The following is a 23,690-nucleotide window of genomic DNA, read 5'->3' on the forward strand; positions in this document are numbered from 1 at the left end:
TCAAAGAGAAAGACCTCCTGTGAAGAGAGAATTTCGTGGAAGTAGTTTCGCAACCAACGTTTCAGATGACAATGAGCAGCCTCAAGGAACATCTTGGAAGTCAGAAAGAACAAGCAAAACAGTGAATGCTTTTGAGAAGCCGTGTTTGTACTGCCAGGAAGGTCACACACTAGCTTCATGCAACAAGATCAAGAAGCAGCCATACAAAGAACGTGTGGAGTTCTTGAAGTCAAAGGGCTTATGTTTTGGGTGCTTAACTTTTGGCCATCTGAGCAAGTTCTGTAAGAAAAGAGCAGAGTGTAAGGAGTGTAAATTAAAGCATCCCGACATTCTACACACAGAAAGAGAAGCTTATGTCACAACTGAAGCCTCACCAGAAAAGAATGACGGTGCACAGGGAAGTGAAGTTTGTGCTCAAGTCTCTGTCACACAAGAATCCTGTAACGTCACAGGGGCCGGAGAGCTTGAATGTGTTCTGTCAATAGTACCGGTGAAGGTTAAATCAAAAAGGAGTGACAAGTATGTAGAAACGTACGCGTTCATGGATCCGGGGAGCACCGGAACATTCTGCACGGAAGCTCTACAAAAGAAACTGAACGTTAAGGGAAAGCCAACCCAAGTACTTCTCAGCACTATGGGCCAAGACACGCCTGAAGTACAGAAACTCATGAGCAGTCATGTGATATTGGATCTTGAAATATGTGGGCTAGAAGAGAACAAGTATATTGAGCTTCCGAAGGTGTACACTCACAGCTACATACCTGTTCACCCTGAAAACATACCGAAGCAATCCGATATCCAGAAGTGGCCATATCTCAGCAAAGTACGCCTGCCAGAACTAGAAGCAGACGTCGGTCTACTTATTGGAGCAAACTGTCCACAAGCAATGGAGCCATGGCACGTTATCAATGGTCAGAATGGAGGACCGTATGCTGTAAAGACTGCCATCGGCTGGGTCGTGAATGGACCTATAAGGAAGGAACCGAGTGACGGAGAGAAGAAACGCCCTCATTACTCAATGAACAGACTCTCCGTGATGGAAATCGAGAAGCTACTGGTCCAACAGTATAACACTGATTTTCCAGAGCGCAACTATGATGACAAAGACGAGATGTCTCAAGAAGACAAACGATTCATGCAGTCTGTGAAGGAAACCACAGTCTTTGAGAACGGACATTACAGCATTGGATTGCCGCTCAAGAACGCAAAGCTCCAAATGCCTAATAACCGTTGTGTGGCGGAGCAGCGTATAGCCAGTTTGCACAGAAAGCTCACGAAGAATCCTGAGTTCTTTGAAGATTACAAAAGCTTCATGGATACCATTATTGGCAAAGGCTACGCTGTGCAGGTTCCGACACACCAACTGAGCCGTGACGATGGCAGGGTGTTCTACATACCACACCATGGGGTCTATCACCCTAAAAAGAAAAAGATACGAGTGGTCTTCGACTGCACAGCTTCGTTAAAAGAACAATCCTTGAATGGTGAGTTGCTACAAGGGCCCGACCTGACCAACACACTAATTGGTGTCCTCTCAAGATTTCGTGAGGAACCGATAGCAATGATGGCAGATATCGAGTCAATGTTTTATCAAGTCAACGTGCGAGAGGAAGACTCAGACCTCCTACGTTTTCTTTGGTGGCCCAATGGCAACCTGAACGAGCCCATGAAAGAATTTAGAATGACAGTGCATCTCTTTGGAGCCACTTCGTCACCCAGTGTCGCTTCTTATGCACTAAGAAGAACCGCTGAGGATCGCAAAGCCACTGCACCTCCAGAGACGGTCCAAACAGTCTTGCATAACTTTTATGTGGATGACTGTTTGAAAAGCGTCCCTACAGAAGATGATGCAGTGACCCTGGCTAGTGACCTTCGCGCTTTGTGCGCCAGTGGAGGGTTCACGTTAACAAAGTGGATGAGCAATAGCAGAAAGGTACTAATGTCCATCCCTGAAGAACTTAGAGCCAGTGAGGTGAAGGAACTGGATCTAGGCCATGACGCTCTACCAGTCGAGAGGGCTCTCGGTGTACAGTGGGATACAGAAACCGATACTTTCACCTACAGCATGAAGCTGCAAGACAAACCGATGACCAGAAGAGGCATTCTATCAGTCGTTAACTCTGTCTACGATCCCCTCGGCTTCCTGGCACCGGTCATCTTGCCTGCTAAACTCCTGTTGAAAGATCTTTGTAAAGAGCAACATGGTTGGGATGAGAACATTAGCGAAAGGCATGCTGACATCTGGAGAAGATGGCAAGAAGATGTTACTCTCTGACTTCCGTGTGAACAGGTGTTTGAAACCGTCAAAGTTTAGGTGCACTGCCAAAGCGCAGTTACACCATTTTTCAGATGCCTCAGAGTATGCATATGGCACTGTGTCGTATCTGCTGCTAGAAGACAAAGAAGGCAATAAACATTGTTCGTTCGTGATGGGGAAGTCAAGAGTGGCTCCACTCAAACAGGTCACAATCCCCAGACTCGAGTTGACTGCAGCAGTCGTTGCAGTGAAGGTGGACAAAATGTTACACCAACAACTTCGAGTGTCACTGCAACAGTCTATCTTTTGGACCGACAGCACCACCGTGCTCCGATACATTCAGAACGAAGATGCTCGCTTCAAAACGTTTGTCGCAAACAGAATCACACTGATCCGGGAAGCAACCGAGTCATCTCAATGGAAGTATGTTAGGACAACAGAAAATCCTGCAGACCAATCCAGCAGAGGCCTGAAGGCCAAGAACCTGGTTCAAGGTGGAACTTGGATCAGCGGACCACGCTTCTTGCTGGACGATGAAAGTGATTGGCCAAAGCTGCCTATTCAACTGAAAGAAATCCTTGAAGATGAACCTGAGGTTAAGAACACAGTCAAAGTCAACCAAGTCCAAGTTGAGGATAACGTGGAACCAATGAACAAACTGATTGAGTACTACTCAGACTGGTATAGACTCAAACGATCAGTTGCTTGGATTCTAAAACTGAAGACAACTTTGCAGCAACTGAAAGAGAAAAGAAAGGAGTTATCACAAACTATCAGTGAAACTGAAAAGGACCCTGCAAAGCAAAGGTCAAAGATAGAACAGAGTATGAAGAAATGCAGAACAACAACAGGAAGGAAACCGCTTACCTTGGATGATCTGGACAGCGCAGAGTTTGAAATAATTCAGTACAGCCAAAGGCAACACTTCAGAGAAGAAGTCAAAGCTCTGCGGAAAGACAAACAAGTCAGTAACAGCAGTCAGCTGTCCAAACTAGATCCCATTCTTCAAGATGGCACCTTGAGAGTAGGCGGAAGACTAAACAAGTTGGCTATGCCAGAGAATGTCAAACACCCAGTGATTCTCTCTAAGCAGTGCAAAGTTGCCACATTGATCTTGAGGGACATACACCAAAGAACAGGACACTGCGGACGCAGTTACGTCCTGGCACAACTAAGAAGCAAGTATTGGATCCCACAAGCCAATTCTGCTGTCAGAAAAATAATCTACGAGTGTACAGTGTGCCGTAGACTCAGCGGAAAAGTCGGAGAGCAAAAGATGGCGAGCCTACCCGAAGATCGCCTCATGCCCGACAAACCTCCCTTTACAAATACCGGCGTTGACTTCTTCGGTCCATTTGATGTAAAGCGGGGCCGGAGCACAGTGAAAAGATACGGTGTGTTGTTCACCTGTCTCGCCCTCAGAGCTGTGCATATAGAAGTTGCAGACAGTCTTGATACAGACTCCTGCATCAACGCAATACGCCGTTTCACGTGCAGAAGAGGACAAGTCGCTGTCATGCGTAGCGACAATGGCACAAACTTTGTGGCAGCTGAAAGGGAGTTGAGAGAAGCAATTACGCAACTGGACAATGACAAGATTGGAAAGGCCTTGCAGCCTAAGGGAATCAAATGGATATTCAACAGCCCAGCCGCTTCCCACCAGGGTGAGGTTTGGGAAAGACAAATTCGAACAGTGCGAAGAATCTTGAATTCCCTATTGAAAGAGCAAGCCGTGAATGATGATTGTCTGCAGACGATCATGTGTGAGGTCGAGAGCATCATTAACAACAGGCCGCTCACAAGTGCCTCGCATGACCCAAACGATCTTGAGCCTCTGACACCTAATCACTTATTGCTGCTGAAGTCACAACCCAATATGCACCCAAGCATCTTCAGTAAAGATGACACATATTCAAGAAGGCGTTGGAAGCAGGTTCAATATCTTGCAGACCTATTCTGGACGAGATAGATGCGAGAGTACATTCCGCTCCTCCAAGAACGCCAGAAATGGTCAAGGCCAAGAAGAAACTTTGCAGCTGGAGATGTCGTGCTCATAGCGGACAGTTCTTCACCTCGCAATTCCTGGCTTATGGGGAGAATCGTTCAAACACTGCCAGACTCCAGTGGAACTGTTCGAAGGGTGAAGATTAAAACAAAGACCAGCATTCTTGAAAGACCTATAAACAAGCTCTGCCTGTTACAAGAAGCCAAGACTAACTGAGAAGAGGACAAAAAAAGAAAAAGAAAATGAAGATTTGATTATGAAGAACCTGTTTAAGTTTTTGATTGTTTATGGACATGAACAGTAATTTGGCTCTGAATATATAAGTATGATAATTGCTTAGTCCCCCAAGCTTGTCATCGCTTCTGCTGCAGGTCACACTGAGCAACAGTGGATTGTACTTTGTACTTGTGTTGGTTGTTGCAAATTATGAAATCCTGCTGCAAAATACGTCCGTTTCCATGGCATCTGGAATTTTGGAAGTGAAGCCAATTATGGATTGCTCTTGGTGCAGATCGAGCAAAAGCTTTCTTTGCCAGCGTTTCACGCATTTACAGGAGCAGACAACACAGGGTGCTTTTCTAGAATAGGCAAAGCTACCTGGCTGAGCATCTACCTAAAAGCAGATGACCATGCCGTTAAGGCTCTTCAAATGCTTTCTCAGACTAGGAAAGTGACAGAGGATCTTCATTCTGCATTAGCGACGTTTGTTTGCACTGTATACTCTCCGAAAGGGATCAAAATCCCTGAACTGAGGTGGCATCTTTTCTGCAAACACATGGCAGAAAGTGAGAAGCTTCCACCCACACTTGGTGCCCTCAAGCAGCATGTCCTAAGGGCCCATATCCAGGCCAGCGTGTGGGGTCAGGCTGACATCGCTCAGCAAGAGTTCCTTGACCCACTACAGAACGGCTAGCACAAGGACAAGGACGGCCAGCTGAAACCAGTCACAACTGAGCTCCTCCCTGCACCCGAATCTATCATTGAGATGGTCAGATGTCAGTGTAAAGCAGACTGCTCTTCACACAGATGTTCGTGCAATTCAGTGGGGCTCCCCATGCATAGAACTGCACAGATGATGTACGATGATAAGAGCGCCCCTCACTTCACACAGGTGTGATTTTCTTTGTTAAGTTCTTGATTAAAGGTCCCTTTGTCTTGATTAAAGTTGTCTCCTGTCTTTTGAGAGATGTGATAAAGTGTTTGTGAAATATTCCATTGTAGCTCCCGACTGCCAGAATGAGGAAGACTGTCGTGATATCACGTATGCAAGTGACAGTGATGACAATGATGGAGATTATGCTTATATGTAGACTCAACAGCCTGTGTTTTTCAACAACAAAGACAATGAGAGAGTGTACATATTGTTATGTTAAACAATTTGGATGGATATTATGTTGGACATGTTTGTTAGTCATTGAACGTTCACTGTACAGAGATTATGGGATATGTTGGATTTTTGAGGGGCGCTATCCCCTCCTATGTCCAGCTTTTAGTGTATGTTCACAAACTTTGTCCTGAATCGAGAATTTTACGTCATAGTGTCTGATGATGTCATAGTGTACTACGTCATCATGATGTACGATAAGAGCGCCCCTCACTTCACACAGGTGTGATTTTTTTGTTAAGTTCCCTTTGTCTTGATTCAAGTTGTCTCCTGTCTTTTGAGAGATGTGATGAAGTGTTTGTGAAATATTCCATTGTTTGGAAGATATACATATCCAGATTACCAGAATAATACCATTTGATTTGATGTAAAAATGCAAAATACCCACCCATTCATGTCTCATTTACAATGTAGTCGGCTCCATTGGATTCCTTGCCCCCATAAATGTAGATTTAACCACTGCAATCTTGATTTTAGGTCATTTAGTAGGCGAGATATTGAGAAATTCGTTTTTGAAAGTAGCCATTTTTAAAGCTCCAAGATGGCCGCTTTACCGACCTCGGAAAAAATGGCAACAAACATTTTCTGATTCGTTAGGCTATCTATAAGGTTTCCAAAAATATATAGTTTTAAAAATCTTCGTCTAAAGCCTACAAAATTACATAAGGAACCGTACTATGAGGAAATCATTATTTAGGCAGTCCTTGTAGAAATTTGCTTCGGCATTTCTAGTTTTGGTTTTACATGTGTTCCTTAAATGTTTATATGTATTCCAGTCAGACGAATCATTTGACGATCGATATTTTAGCCAGGCCTTGTCTCTCTGTTTGAGCAGTTGAATGAGTTCACCATTAATCCAGGGTAAGTGTCTACCTTTAACCTTGAAGGTTTGTCTATGACTTTGTTAAGTTCTGTATAGAGGAAGTTCACGTTTGTCTATGACTTTGGTAAGTTCTGTATAGAGGAAGTTCAATCCTCAATCCTTCAATCCTCCTCGTCTAACTGTGGGCTCTGTTCCCGTCTCGTCTAACTGTGGGCTCTGTTCCCTCCTCGTCTAACTGTGGGCTCTGTTCCCGTCTCGTCTAACTGTGGGCTCTGTTCCCTCCTCGTCTAACTGTGGGCTCTGTTCCCGTCTCGTCTAACTGTGGGCTCTGTTCCCTCCTCGTCTAACTGTGGGCTCTGTTCCCGTCTCGTCTAACTGTGGGCTCTGTTCCCTCCTCGTCTAACTGTGGGCTCTGTTCCCTCCTCGTCTAACTGTGGGCTCTGTTCCCTCCTCGTCTAACTGTGGGCTCTGTTCCCGTCTCGTCTAACTGTGGGCTCTGTTCCCGTCTCGTCTAACTGTGGGCTCTGTTCCCGTCTCGTCTAACTGTGGGCTCTGTTCCCGTCTCGTCTAACTGTGGGCTCTGTTCCCTCCTCGTCTAACTGTGGGCTCTGTTCCCTCCTCGTCTAACTGTGGGCTCTGTTCCCTCCTCGTCTAACTGTGGGCTCTGTTCCCTCCTCGTCTAACTGTGGGCTCTGTTCCCGTCTCGTCTAACTGTGGGCTCTGTTCCCGTCTCGTCTAACTGTGGGCTCTGTTCCCGTCTCGTCTAACTGTGGGCTCTGTTCCCGTCTCGTCTAACTGTGGGCTCTGTTCCCTCCTCGTCTAACTGTGGGCTCTGTTCCCGCCTCGTCCAACTGTGGGCTCTGTTCCCGCCTCGTCCAACTGTGGGCTCTGTTCCCGTCTCGTCTAACTGTGGGCTCTGTTCCCGTCTCGTCCAACTGTGGGCTCTGTTCCCGCCTCGTCCAACTGTGGGCTCTGTTCCCGTCTCGTCTAACTGTGGGCTCTGTTCCCGCCTTGTCTTAACTGTGAAAACACACCCCGCCTCGTCTAACTGTGTGGGCTGTGTTGAAATAAGTTGAGGCTTATTTCGAGTGGCGGCGGCTGAAAGCATTGTCCCTGTGGTGGTGTGTGCTGAGGAGATGTCGCCGCCCTGGAGGACCAAGCTGCTGTGTGTGCTGAAGAGAGGCGTGAAGAGGGTCAGCGCCACGGCCTTCAGGCCGCAGCTCCGGCTGGGAGAGATGTCCGCCTGCCCCATGGAGCACCTGCCCGTCCTCATCTCCGAGGTATGCTGCGGCACAGACTGTGCGTGTGCGTGTGTGTGTGCCTGCGTGCACACTGGGGGGCGGTGGGTTGGGGGTGTGTGTGTGTGTGTGTGTGTGTGTGTGTGTGTGGGGGGGAGGTTCTAGTGGTTTCTGTTTGACTATGAAATTACTTTGATTGAAAGGTTTTAATACAAATTATTTCAATGGCAATTGCTTATCGGTGTTTTTGCGAGGATAGATGGATAGATGGATTTTATTTCGGTCCATAAAAGGAAAAAAAGGAGTACATACAGACGTTACATACATTAATATCCACTAGTGGTACTATGAGGGGGTACCTGGAAATATATTTCTCCCCTCAGGTGTACCTGGGGCCAAAGAAAAAAAAAAGGGTTTGACAACTTGGGATGCCCCAAAAGGAGGCAAAAAGGCTGGAACAGTGTTGTGTTGTGTCTCTGCTATGATTGGCAGCCGTCATGCGTGTATGGCGGAGACGCTGTTACTTATACCCGTTGAATAGATAATAAGTAATACTGAGTGACACGCATGATAAATAGTGCATTTATATATAGCACCTTTATCCAAGGCACTTTACATAGATTACATTCACATAAACACACACACACACACACACACACACACACACACACACACACACACACACACACACACACACACATACATTCTCACACACACACACACACACACACACACACACACACACACACACACATACATTCACAACCACACACACACACATACACACACACACACACACACACATACATTCACACACACACACATAGATTCACACACACACACACACACACACACACACACACACACACACACACATACATTCACACACACACACACACACACACACACACACACACACACACATACATTCACACACCGATGGCAGCAGAAACCATGCAAGGCACCGACCTGCACATCAGGAGCAATTAGGAGTTCAGTGTCTCCTTGCTCAAGGACACTTTGACACTTGACGGTTCCCATCCGGTCACTTTCTCCTTGAACCACCGCCGCCCCCTAGTGGTCACTACCCCTGAGCCACTGTTATACTTTTATTATACAGCCTGCTGTACCATGAAATCACATGCCATGACTTTGTAAATGTAACTCTAATGTACCTTTTTTGTGTCCTTGTATGCATCGCCGTTGTGTGGACATATTTAAATGGATAAAAATGTGTGTGCATGCGTGCGTGCGTGTGCCTGTGTGTGTGTGTGCGTGTGCCTGTGTGTGTGTGTGTGTGTGTGTGTGTGTGTGTGTGCGCGTGCGTGCGTGCGGTAGGTGTTGGTGTGCGTGCTGCACTGTGGTCTGAGCCACGAGGAGTACCCCAGGGCGGTGTCTCAGGACATCCACAGACTTTAACGGTTAATTTGCATAATCTTAAATCTTAAATCCCTTTATTTTAGATCGTTTTTAGTACAACATAAACATTACAGAGACTGTAGTTGTCGCTTTATAGGTATAGGTTGCTCAGATCTGGACTTGATTTATTTATGTTTTGGACTAGAACCTCTGTACTGTAGATGCGCAGATGCATGCATCATGCAGATGCGATGCGTTGTTTGCACAGGGAGATGATGGACCGGAGTTTTGCAATATTTCTGAGGTGAAAGAAACAGGTGCGAGTGAGTGATTTGACGTGGTTGTCTAGGTGCATGGACTGGTCAAAAACCACACCCAAGTTTCTTAGGTGTGGGCGGATGTTTCCCTTGAGTGACCCCATAAAGGAAGCCACTTTAGTGACAGTCTTGTCCGAAGCAACAATCAGCACCTCCGTTTTTGTTGCGTTCAGCTGCAGGAGGCTGCTCCCCAGCCAGTTGTCAATAGCGAGCAAACACTCCTGGAGGGTGGTTAAAATGTCCAGTTTGTCAGGTTTGAAAGAGCAGTGGAGCTGAATATCGTCCGCGTAACAGTGGTATTTGATGCCAGAGAATTTATTTATGAGGCCTGCCTGCCTGCCTGCCTGCCTGCCTCCCTCCCTGCCTGCCTGCCTGCCTCCCTCCCTGCCTGCCTGCCTCCCTCCCTGCCTGCCTGCCTGCCTGTCTGCCTCCCTCCCTACCTGCCTGCCTCCCTCCCTGTCTGCCTCCCTCCCTGCCTGCCTGTCTGCCTCCCTCCCTGCCTGCCTGCCTGTCTGCCTCCCTGCCTGCCTGCCTGCCTGCCTGCCTGCCTGCCTCCCTCCCTGCCTGCCTGCCTGCCTGCCTGCCTGCCTGTCTGCCTCCCTCCCTGCCTGGCTGCCTGCCTCCCTCCCTGCCTCCCTCCCTCCCTGCCTGCCTGCCTGTCTGCCTCCCTCCCTCCCTGCCTGCCTGCCTGCCTGCCTGCCTGCCTCCCTACCTCCCTGCCTGCCTGTCTGCCTCCCTCACTGCCTGCCTGCCTGCCTGCCTCCCTCCCTCCCTGCCTCCTGCCTGCCCGCCCGGCCGGCCGGCCCTGGGTGAAAAATGGGTTACACAATTGTGGTATAATATTTTGTTGTTTGCCTTTAGATGTAGTAGACTTAAACAACACTCCTTTATCAGATGAAGTGAACACTTAAACATGGTGTCTGGCTGTAGGAGCTGTTTGCCTTTAGATGTAGTAGACTTAAACAACACTCCTTTATCAGATGAAGTGAACACTTAAACATGGTCTCTGGCTGTAGGAGCTGTTTGCGTCGGCGCTGGACTTCCTGAAACTGGACCACATGGAGCTGGGCGGGACCCGGGGGAAGGTCCTCAGTGACATGGTGTCTGCCCTGAACGAAGAGTTCCACGACGGGTGGAGAGCTCTGAGGGAGAGCAAGTACGAGTACGACCCTCTGGACTATGGGATGGATGTAAGTATACGACCCTCTGGACTATGGGATGGATGTAAGTACACACTACGACCCTCTGGACTATGGGATGGATGTAAGTACACACTACGACCCTCTGGACTATAGGATGGATGTAAGTATACGACCCTCTGGACTATAGGATGGATGTAAGTACACACTACGACCCTCTGGACTATGGGATGGATGTAAGTATACGACCCTCTGGACTATGGGATGGGTGTAAGTATACGACCCTCTGGACTATGGGATGGATGTAAGACACACACTTACTCCTAATCTAAACTATGGAATGAACTTCCCATTGCAGTCAGAACTACAGACTCACTCCCAAGCTACACTATTATTCATGTTCAGGGGTTCCTGGTGGACTACATTATTGTATCATATTCATGTTCAGGGGTTCCTGTTGGACTACAGTATTGTATCATATTCATGTTCAGGGGTTCCTGTTGGACTACAAGCGTCTGATGGACCAGAACCGAGACTTTGACCAGAGGCTGGGCACCGTCCTCAACCTGGCCTTCCAGCACGCCAAAGGCCTGGAGGCCTCCTTTAAGGTACAAAGATATGAGTTTAACCCATTTTGGTGTTAGCATTATGGCTATTTAAAAAATAGCAGATCTACAAGCTCATAGCGCGCCACCGAGTGGCGCGCTATGAGCTTGTAGGGTCTGCTATTTTTAGAAAAATCGAAGAACGACTGACATAGAAACATAGCTTTTTCAGAAAACTGTCATTTTCAAACAGGACATTTTTAGAATCTGATCTTAGGTCAGAAAACGTTCGCTGTGAAAAAGTCACTTTCTGGAATTTGCCACTCGGAGCCTTTAGAAGAAAGAAAGTGTTTGTAAATGAGCTAAAAAAGACCCTATACGAGTGTGCTGTGTGTGGAATGATCTTAATGTTTTTCTTTATTGCTTTCTTTAGTTTTCTTGGAAAAACAACACAATGTAAACTATGCACAAAAAATAATTCTGTCTACTTTGTTTTACTTAAAACTGTGATGTGACCATTTAGATTATTCTGATTCTGTTTCTGCATTTTTGCGTGCGTGTTTTGCTTGCGTGTGTTGCACTGCGTGTGTGTGTGTGTTGCGTTGTGTGTGTGTGTTTGTGTACGTTGCATGTGTGTTGCGTTGTGTGCGTGCGTGTCGTTGCAGCTCTTGCAGATCTTCGGCAGCCTTCTGGACAGACCCTGGATCAGCCAAATGTTCTCCCCAAACTACACGCTTCTGCTGAGCATGTTCAACCAGGAGATGAGCACCTGTACGCTGATCCTAGACCAGCACAGAGAACAGGTCAGTTCATGTTCTAGAGTAGATGACCACCTATACACTGATCCTAGACCAGCACAGACAGACAGCAGGTCAGTTCTATAGAGCGTCGCAGTCCCTCCCCCTTTCAGAACGACGAGTGGCCCAGGAAATGAATCCCAATGCATTCTCCCATCGGCACTTCTTATTTAATTTATTTAAAGACGGTTACGCCGCGGACAAAGCCAACTCGGATCATGACAAATCATGACAATGAACACAATATTTTGGGGCCGATCAAATCATTAGAAAGAAGAAAATAAAGGCAGGAGACGACACTATTTGTTTTGTTTTTCTTCTTATAAATTAATTTGATCGGCCCCAAAACATTGTGTTCATTGTCATGATTTGTCACGATCCGAGTTGTCTTTGTCCGCGGCGTAACCGTCTTTAAATAAATACTTTAAGAAAAGCCTATATGGGCAAAATGCATTGGGATTCATTTCCTGGGCCACTCGTTGCTACTCAACCAGAGGAAGTCCTTATGATCTAGTTCCCCCCAGTTTCAGGACACTCATGGGGAAAAAATGCTTTTTTCTACGCAGCCACTACTCTGTGGAATGCACTCCCTCCAGCCCTGAAATCCCCAAATTCTATTGCAATATTTAGGAAAGACCTAAAATCATGGCTCCATCTACACACTCACTGGTCATAGTTAGATTCTGACCCTGGATAGCCCATCTCCCAACATGCTCAGGACTATTCTCCCAGGGTACCTCTATGTATATAGCTCCCAGCCTTATATATAAGGATTAATTATTATATGTTCCATGGTTGTTTTGTCTGTACAGTATGTATGTGTATAGTTTCATGTTACAAAGTGGACCACAATGGAAACAAGCGAAAGTCCATTTGGCGTTTTTTTTAAATGATGTAATTTTCTGTAATTTTCTTAAACTGCCAATAAAGTATTCTATCTATCTAGGGACTGCGACGCTCTATAGTAGACAATGACCAGCTAGCCAGACATTATCCCTTACATTGTGTTGTATTATTGTTGTGTTATTGTTGTGTTATTGCTGCGTTAGTTACAGACGGGTCACGTGTTCCTGGACAAGAACCTTCCGGCGGTTTCTGGAAACCTCAAATGGTCTCAGGAGCTCCGAGACCTGATCCTGACCCACCTGAACATGATCACACACATGTATGTATGCACGCACGCACGCAACGCACGCACGCACGCACGCACGCACGCACGCACGCAACGCACGCACGCACGCACTCAAACGTATGTACATTTACAGCCATGTGTTGTATTCTTTATTTGAATCCACAAATTACAATTGATTCAGCAGGGAAACAAATGGGACCAATGGGATACACACAGACAAACGCCCAAAACAGCCGAAACAGAATGCAATACAAGTGGTTTGTGTGTGTCTGTGTCTGTGTGTCTCTGTCTGTGTGTCTGTGTCTGTGTCTGTGTCTGTGTGCCTGCCTGCGTGTGCGTTCACAGGCCACTAGGTGGCGCCGAGGCGGACGCTGCTCTCCAGAACAGCGAGCGTGTTCTCCGGGCCCTAGAGCGTCTGGACGAGGACCTGGTGACCTCCTGGACCCGAGGACTAGAGGACCGGTGTCTGACCCACCTGGACCAGCCTCTGATGGTCCTGGACCCGGAGACGGGCCTGTTCAGGGTCAACTTCAGTCCTGCGGTAAAAGCTCTACTACACCAGTGTTGTTTTTGGCAGCATATTTAGTTCTTAGTTTTAGTCCTTGGGTTGTATTTTGCGTGTCTTAACCCATTCTGACCTGAGATCAGATTCATACGAGGTTTCCACTGGACACACACTGGTCTGATGGACCCATTCTGACCTGAGATCAGATTCTAAAAAATGTCAGTAGTTTCTTTGATTTTTCAAAAATAGCAGACCTACAAGCTCGTAGCGCGCCACTCGGTGGCGCGCTATGAGCTTGTAGATCTGCTATTTTTCAATAGCTAAAGCATAACATGATGCTAACACCAAAATGGGTGCCCGGTCAGAATGGGTTAAGTAAAAGGTCTTATTCCCTAACTTGAGTAAACTAAAGACCTGGAGGCGTGATTAATGCTCTTTGGCCACTCAAGAATAGCCAAATGGCATTGGCCACGCCTCCAGGTCTTTAGTTTACTCAAGTTAGGGAATAAGACCTGGTACTTAAAGGGACACTTCACCTTTTTTGCAAAAAAATATATGTTAATGATGTTTAGAAGCTTTAGAACACTTTCCTGGGGGTCTTTATGTGTGTAATAATATGTGGTTTTAGATATTTTAGATTGTAGCAGTGAGCCTGTTGTCTCTGATGTCATGGACACTGGGCTCACTACCTTCCTGGACTACAATTCCCATAAGTCTTTGGTGCACTGCTCTTCCTTGTGGATAGGGGGAGAGCTGTCTTACTGAGACAACATGTAGTCCATTGATTTATTTTTTATCAGTTTCAGTTAACTAAAATGTTTTTTTTTAATTCTAGTTTTCGTTTTTTTTAGTTAGTTTTAGTTAACTATTATAACCTTGATTCAGAGTCAACTTCCATCCTGATGTAAGCTCTTATTCCACTAATACTATATACTATAATTAATTGATATCGGGAGGAATCGGTGCTATTGACAACATATTGAACACCTTTTATGTTTGTGTGTTATTTCTAAAATATTGAACAAATGGAAAGTAGTATTCGGCAGCCGAGGCGGACGGGCGTGAAACGGGACGAGGTGTCTTCTCGCTCTCGGGCGTCTTACTGGTTATTCCCGAAAGGGAAATTCTTGGCCGAAACCGAATACCAAATATAGGAAACAGTTGGCCGAAAAACGAATACCGAATTTCCAATTTTTTTCCTACCATTGCTGTCATGGCCGTACCTTAAAGCTATCTGATTTATGGCAAAATAAATGGTCATGGCAAAACTTAACTTAAATAATAATCACTATTATGGGTCCATAAAACATGTATTCAGCTCTTCTGAATGCATTAATTGCATACACTATTCGGTGATTATTTTCTGCCTATTCGGGCCGAAACCCAATAGGCCGAAAATTCATTTTTTGCCATTTTCTGCCGAATATTTTCTGCGGACGAATATTCGGTTAATTATAAGTGAATATGAATTATAAGTGTTATGTTTCCTCCTCAGTTGACGTCGGTGTTGAGGGAGGTGAAGTATTTAGGCCTTCTGAAGAACGACAACATTCCCAACGCCGCTCTGCAACTCTTCTCCAAGAGAGAGACTTTATACATGGTGAGTTATTCTGGGCGGGAACCCCTTTTGGTGTTTTATGCATTATGTTATAATTTAGCTATTGAAAAATAGCAGATCTACAAGCTCGTAGTGCCACCACTACGAGCTTGTAAGTCCCACACCTTTCTCCCTTCTGGCTCCAAAGCTATGGAATAAACTTCCCATTGCAGTCAGAATTGCAGACTCAATTTACAATTTAGGCATTTAGCAGACGCTCTTAATCCAGAGCGATTTACATTAAGCAAGAACAAAAGCATGGGAATACATCACATAAAAGCATTTATCATGAAACATGCGTAGGCTAAGAAAGTAACAGTGGAATATCTATATAATGAAACTACATATAAACTATACATATATACTACTATGCTATACATATTAAGTGCACATGTAAATCGCTCTGGATTAAGAGCGTCTGCTAAATGCCTAAATTGTAAAAATCTAAGGGGGTAGGGTAAGTGCTACGGGCCATGATGGAGTCAGACTCACTCCCAATCTCCCACCGTAGTCTGAAAACCCACCTCTTCAGACTCCATCTTAAGGCCTATTCATAGTCTGGATTTTCGGTGATGAGGTGACCACCGCTCCGGTGGTGAGCTGACCACCGGAGCTGAAATAACGTTGAGCGGTGGTGAGTAAAAACAGAGAGAAGGGCTGGGGCGGTGGCGGTGGTTTGCTCTTCACCGCAGCTCAGTGACCGCAGTCATGTTGTAGTTCGGTGGTCACTTCACCACCGTAAATCCAGACTATGTATGAGCCTTCAGCCCCATAGCACTCGCCCTAGCCCTGACGACCTTACAGGAGTATGCAAAGGTCAATTTATGTAGCATAGATAGCATTCTATGCAGACATAGCACTCGTCTATAGTGTATACGCTAGGGCTGCACGATATGGACAAAAATCCATATCACGATATATATGGCAGATATCTCGATATCGATACGATACGATATAATTCATATCACGATATATATGGCAGATATCTCGATATCGATGCGATACGATATGCTTCGATATGCTACGATATCGATACGATACGATATATATGGCAGATATCTCGATATCGATACGATATGACTAAAATAAACAGTGAAAACTATAAGCATTCTTCAAAAAAAACTGCATAATGATACCAAATGGACGTGGAAAAGTGCAGTTTTATTGATCAGAACAGACCAATCACTGTCAAATGATTGATCATATAAAATCAACAATCAACATATAAAAGATATTTTAGCTCTTCTTTTGACAATAGTGTAGCTAACACTAACAACAGTGCAAGTGCTTGCATAAATGTATACAAAATGTAAACAAATTATTTTTCAGATTCAGAACATTCGTGCAACAGTCCAACATAACATACAACAGAGAATCAGTAGTACCTCTTTCTCTTATTGTGTTGGACAGTATAAGTAAACATTGGACAGTGTAAGTAAACAATATTTCCCTTTTCACATTCAGAATAGAGGTAGGTGGCGCGTCTTGGTACTGTATGTGTGCATAAAAATAAATTAAACAAAAATATAAAGGAGGCAGGCACAGGCAGTGATCCCCAATGTGCATAGTCAGTCTGTGCACCATCTTGTACGATTCATTATCAGTCTCAAGTCCCATCCCCCTGTTTCACCATCTCTGGCCACCCTGTGCATTAATATTTATATGTGCACGACTTCTAGAGATTCTTTGCAAGGAACACCAGCTTATTAACCATTTCTGGCTTCAGACAGGATCTCTCACAACTAACAATATTACCCCCTGTGCTGAAGACTCTCTCTGAGGGAGAGCTGGTGGCTGGCACACACAAATATTTTCTTGCCATGTTGCTGAGCCGGGGAAAGTTCACCTTGTATTTACTCCACCACAGAAGCGGGTCCTCTTCAGTGTCAATTGGCGTGATCAGTAGATAGCTGTTCAGCTCGGCTTCTATGGCAGCAGTGGGATCAACTGGTGCTGTGGCAGTGGCACTGGCAGTGGAGGTTTTGAAGAAGCTTGCCAACGTCTTCTTCTTTTTGGTGGGTGGGAGTGGATTTGGAACTTCTTCTACTCTGACTCTGATGGCCCCAGGACTCTAAAATAAAATAGACAAAAAGAAGAAAGCAATTTCATTAGTTCATGTTGAAATATTATAAAATAACACCATATAATGATAATCATTACTGTATGAAGACCACCATGTTCAGCTCAGTGTACAATTATGAATATGTACTTAAATATAAGATAATACAATAGAATTAACAGTTTTCTATTTCATACATTTCATTCTAATAATTATATTTACCTTGAGTTCCAGTTCCAGTTCCTCTTGTGTGACTTTATCGTCATACTTGCTATTCAAGTACTCTAAAATTTTATTTTTCAAGGACATTGTCAAGTTGGAGTCCCCCTCCTTTGGTGCTAAGAGAGTTGTGTTGAAAAGGCTCAGTACTGGCTTGAGGAGTGAGACACTTACATACTCTTCCCCTGACAGAGCATCAGTGAACTCAAGCAGTGGTCCCAGTGCCTTGCTGACCGACTCCAGTACATCTAGATCCTGATGCCCTAGAACTAGGTGTCGTGTTTTGGGGTCCTCTGAGAGGACATATGCCAGTGCTGTCCTCTGCTCCAGGATCCTGTCAATCATGAGCAGCCTGGAGCCCCATCGAGTTTGGCACTCAGTGATGAGTTCATGATCTGGAAGGTCGAAGCGCTTCTGGGCCTTCTCAAGTGCCACCTTCTTTTTCCAGCTGTGTGAAAAGTGGCACACCAACTTTTTGCAGACGGCTGTTGTGCGGTCGATCCGCTTCTCACTTTTCACTGCATTTTCTAGAGAAGATATGTACAAACAAAATATATAAATTAACCACACATTAACAGTACACATAATTGTTCCATCTCTCTCCCCCTCTCTCTCTCCTCCTCTCCCCCCTCTCTCTCTCTCTCCCTCTCTCTCCTCTCCCTCTCTCTTCTCTCCCCCCTCTCTCTCACACACACTCCCCTGTCTCTCCCTCCCTCAGGTTAGCCCAGCTATTCTGTTCCATAAATTACCAAAAAAAACACCCACATAATCAATCATGCAAGTAGTCTATTAAAACATTAACTCTGCAAGTTCACACAACACATTGCAACAATACAATCAATCAACTTTGCCAGTGTACTGTATAATAAAATGTAAGATAACAAAAATGATGAAAAAATAAATGATTTTCTCTATTTCAAAATGTGTTCTAAACAAAGTAATTAAAAATAAACAGCAAAACGTACCTATTGCCAGGTGTAGCCTATGCCCGAAGCACTGTAGTCGGGTCCACTTATTTTCTTCCAGTGCTTTGATCATGTTTGATGCGTTGTCAGTGGTCACACACACCTGCTGCTCCTCCAGCATGCTCCAGTCTGCTAACGCAGTTTTCATCTCAAGCGCTATATTAACTCCAGTGTGCTCCACGGGGAAGAAGGAAGTCTGCAAACATCGTGTTTTCAGCTCGAAGTTCTTTGTGATGAAAATGGGCAGTTAAACTCATGTAGGGTTCAGTCGTTCTGCTCGACCACAAGTCGGTCGTTGTGGCAAAATAATCAACGTCATGTAGCTCAGCCTCAACACGCATCTTGGTCTGATTGTAAAGTTGGGGAATGGCTGCATCACTAAAATAGTTTCGAGACGGTATTTTGTAACGTTTGTCAAGTGTCCGAAGCATTTTGCGGAAGCCCGCTTTCTCGACTGAATACACGGGCATCATATCTTTTGCAATATAGTACGTTATGGCGTCTGTAATCTCTTTGTGTCTGTAGGACGTCTTCTCGTATGGCGTTATACTACCGAATGCATCGTCAATCAGACCTTGCTTGGGCTTGACACGGGAGGATGGCCCTGGCCCCTGCGTCTCTTTTATTGCTTGGCTCTCCTCATACAGTGTTCTGTGGTGTTTTTGTAAGTGATGAAACAGGTTGGTTGTGTTGCCTTGCTTTGTCGCGACAATGCGGAGGCACGTCCTGCGCAACACCTCGCTCTGTTTAACATCCTCCTTTCTGAAACCGAAATATCTCCAAACAATAGAGCTTGATTTACTTTTCACGACCAAGTTTACAGAATCTGTACCCGATTCTGCACCGGTGCTGATATCTTCCCATAGAGTATCTTCCTCATTCATCTCTCTCCCCCTTTTTCTCCGCCTCCGCGCTGTTGTGTGTGACTGTGTGTGTGACTGAGAGACATGTGGACTGGAACACCGTGTTTCCTGCTTCGCTCAAGGGGATGTTTGTGATTGGTTGACTTCAGCTGTCGATCTAAGGAAAGCATGAAATGAGCGTTGTGGTTGGCTGGCCAGCGGTAGCTGGGCTTTAGCTGGTAATTTAGGACAATCTGAGCTGTATGCATGCGGAAATGTTATATCGTCAACATCGTTGCCTTTTGCGATACGGATCGCGCACGTTCATATCTAGATATCAATACGATGACGATATATCGTGCAGCCCTAGTATACGCATCGTTTCATTATGTAGATATTCATTCCTCTGTTAGACGGATGTTACGTTCTTAGCTTGCTTCTGGTTCTTGATGACTATTTGATGTTTTAACATGTGTTGTTCTTGCTTACTGTAAATCACTCTGGATTAAGAGCGTCTGATAAATGCCTACATTGTACAATGTACAATTTAGGCGCTCTTAATCCAGAACAAAAAAGCAGGGCAACACATCACATACATAAAAGGTAGTTATCATGATGAAACATGCGTAAGCTAAGAACGTAACAGTGTAGAGTATCTGTATAATGAAACTATACAATATACATATACTATACTATGCTATACATATGTACTATAAAGTGCTGTGACTACATCAACAACTCCCATATCTGCTGGGCGAAGTACAACAATGTGCAAAACACAGCAGCAAGATTTGTGAGTTGCTGTGATATAGGAGAAGGATATCAAATGGAACACAACCACCCTAAAGACTAATCATTGTGTATATTCCTGCACTATACCTGCATTGAGTGACCTTGATACATAGGATTTTATCTATTGAAGATTCTGACCTTCAAATGTTCTGACCTTCAAAATCATTTTTGTTTTGATGGCATTGCTGTATTGTTCTTTCTGCTTTGGCAATGTAAACGTATGTTTTCTCATGCCAATAAAGCCCTTTTGAATTGAAATGTAATTGACTACATACAATGCAATTATAGTGATGTCAGGGGTCTGCAACCTTTTTGAAACAAAGTGCCAAGTTTTTAGTTTCTATAGATAGTCAGTGTGTCACTTTAATGACACCACACCACAGTTCCAACATGTTTTGATTGTCCACGGATATACAGTAACCTTTTCCCTTGTTAAATACTATTTCACATTGTTATAATGATCATTAGACTCAGAGCATACTGTACTGTAGGCCTCCTGTCTCCCTCCCCCAGTCAGAGTTCAGAGTTTTAATGAATGATGTGCAGGACGTAATTTACATACAAATATGAGTGAATTCATTTATTTGACTAGATTTTTTTTTATTGTTTATTTACCGGTAATTGTTTTATTTAAATGTTATGCCAGTGTGCCAGTGATCACCCTCCTTTGTGCCAAGGTTGCCTATACCCCTGGTCTACATAATATGCTATAAGTCTGTATCAAATGCTATCAAAGTCTACAAAAGTGCTATCTAAGGGGCTAGGGTCTGAAAGGGTGGGTTTTCAGACTACGGCGGAAGTTTGGGAATGAGGTGATTGAAGGTTGTAAACTGTGTGCGTTCCCAGTACTCCCAGACCCTCACCCAGGTCACTGTGTGTGTGTGTGTGTGTGTGTGTGTGTGTGTGCGTTCCCAGTACTCCCAGACCCTCACCCAGGTCACCCAGTGGTACAACCGCCTCCACAGCACCATCCTGACCGTGGAGCTGGCGCTGGTCCAGGAGGAGATGGACCGGACCAGAGGTCAGCTGGAGCCCACCCTGGGTCAGCTGACCTGGGCCCAGGATGACCTCTGGGACTACATCCAGACCACCAGAGACCTGGTCCAGGTAAACTACACCCAGACTACCAGCTGGACCACCTGGTCCCCCAAAACCTAGGGGACACGGGGAGGACATGTGAGGGTACCTACCCTAGGGGACACGGGGAGAACATGTGAGGGTACCTACCCTAGGGGACACGGGGAGAACATGTGATGGTACCTACCCTAGGGGACACGGGGAGAACATGTGAGAGTATCTACCCTAGGGGACACGGGGAGAACATGTGAGGGTACCTACCCTAGGGGACACGGGGAGAACATGTGAGGGTACCTACCCTATGGGACACGGGGAGAACATGTGAGGGTACCTACCCTAGGGGGACACAAGGAGAACATGTGAGGGTACCTACCCTAGGGGGACACGGGGAGAACATGTGAGGGTACCTACCCTATAGGGGACACGGGGAGAACATGTGAGGGTACCTACCCTAGGGGACACGGGGAGAACATGTGAGGGTACCTACCCTAGGGGACACGGGGAGAACATGTGAGGGTACCTACCCTAGGGGACACGGGGAGAACATGTGAGGGTATCTACCCTAGGGGACATGGGGAGAACATGTGAGGGTATCTACCCTAGGGGACACGGGGAGAACATGTGAGGGTACCTACCCTAGGGGACACGGGGAGAACATGTGAGGGTACCTACCCTATGGGACACGGGGAGAACATGTGAGGGTACCTACCCTAGGGGACACGGGGAGAACATGTGAGGGTACCTACCCTAGGGGGACACAAGGAGAACATGTGAGGGTACCTACCCTAGGGGGACACGGGGAGAACATGTGAGGGTACCTACCCTATAGGGGACACGGGGAGAACATGTGAGGGTACCTACCCTAGGGGACACGGGGAGAACATGTGAGGGTACCTACCCTAGGGGACACGGGGAGAACATGTGAGGGTATCTACCCTAGGGGACATGGGGAGAACATGTGAGGGTACCTACCCTAGGGGACACGGGGAGAACATGTGAGGGTACCTACCCTAGGGGACACGGGGAGAACATGTGAGGATACCTACGCTAAGGGTTACATAATTGACACTGGGTGAAAAATTGGGTTGCAATTTAATCGTGGGATAAAAACTAATAAGGAAAAGGCCATAACTGTGTGTATTTCTCCGCCTGGCCACCAGGGCGTGTCCAGTCGCGTCCAGCGCAGTAAGGACAACGTCCAGGCCATCCAATCGGTGATGGGGAAGTTCAGCCAGCAGGCCTTCATCACGAGGAAGACGAGGAACACGGTCCTCCTCATCCTCAGCGACATGGGCGACTGTTTCACTAAACAGTACGCTACGGTCAGCAAGGCTGGGGAGACCACACACACTGCTGGAGGTACACACACACACACACACACACACACACACACACACACACACTGCTGGAGGTACACACACACACACACACACACACACAAACACACACACATACACACTGCTGGAGGTACACACACACACACACACACACACACTGCTGGAGGTACACACACACACACACACTGCTGGAGGTACACACACACACACTGCTGGAGGTACACACACACACACACTGCTGGAGGTACACGCACACACACACACACACACACACTGCTGGAGGTACACACACACACACATACACACACTTACTTTCCCTCTCTCTCTCTCTCTCTCTCTCTCTCCCAGGAGAACCGGTCTCTGCTGGGCATCTCCGACCCGGACGCCCCAGAGTGGCGAGGCTACACGGAGCACATCGACCGCGTGGTGCTGCTCAGCCTGGCCAGCGGGGTGCGCTGTTCGCTGCAGTACTTCGTGGAGAACACGGAGGGCGCCCCCGCGCGCGGCGGCGCGAACCCTCGCTGGACGCGGGCCGCGAGGGCAACTTCTACGACAGCGTGGACCGCATGGTAACGGGCATCGCCCGCATGGCGTCCTGCATACCCAGAGTGGCCAGACACAAGATGGCCGACTACCAGGTCAGTGCTGTAGAGGGTGTGGCGCGTGACATCATCGTGCCTGGAAGTCACGCCAGAACTAAGGCTGCAACAACGACTCGGTTAAATCGATAAAAGTCGATAATTAAATTCGTTGCCAACGGATTTGATTATCGATTTAATCGCGGGTGTTTTCCGACATTAAAATGTACCGTGCTTTCTTTTTACCGTTCAGTAGCGGCACTAAGGCTGAACGAACAATATGCAACGTGTCGGTATAAACACGACACCAGATTGTCTTGAACGTGACCAGAGCGCTCCGCATCTACCCCTCTCTCTCTCCAACTTCAGTCTCCCTCCATAGCAAAAACTCGCGCTTCCTCGATAGCGCGACAAAAACTCGCGCTTCCTCGATAGCCTCGATATGGTTAGAAGCTGTTTTTCAACAGCCAAAAGTGTCAAATAATGTTTTAGGAGCTGTTTCTCAACAACCAAAAGTGTCAAATAATGGTTATAATGTGTCCATAATTGCCCGTTAACTACTCTTTTCACGCAGTGTCAAATACAGTACAATATCCACTTCTTTTATATTAATAAACAACTTTGTTCTTCCTCTCTCCAGTCCGACATCGACGACATGGCTGAGCTGGGGATCTGTGCCATGTGATCCGCTCACGTGCACGCATCGCCATCGCTAAGGTGAGT

Source organism: Protomyctophum bolini (genome assembly GCF_963924005.1).
Source record: "Protomyctophum bolini genome assembly, chromosome: 5".
Lineage (NCBI taxonomy): Eukaryota > Metazoa > Chordata > Actinopteri > Myctophiformes > Myctophidae > Protomyctophum > Protomyctophum bolini.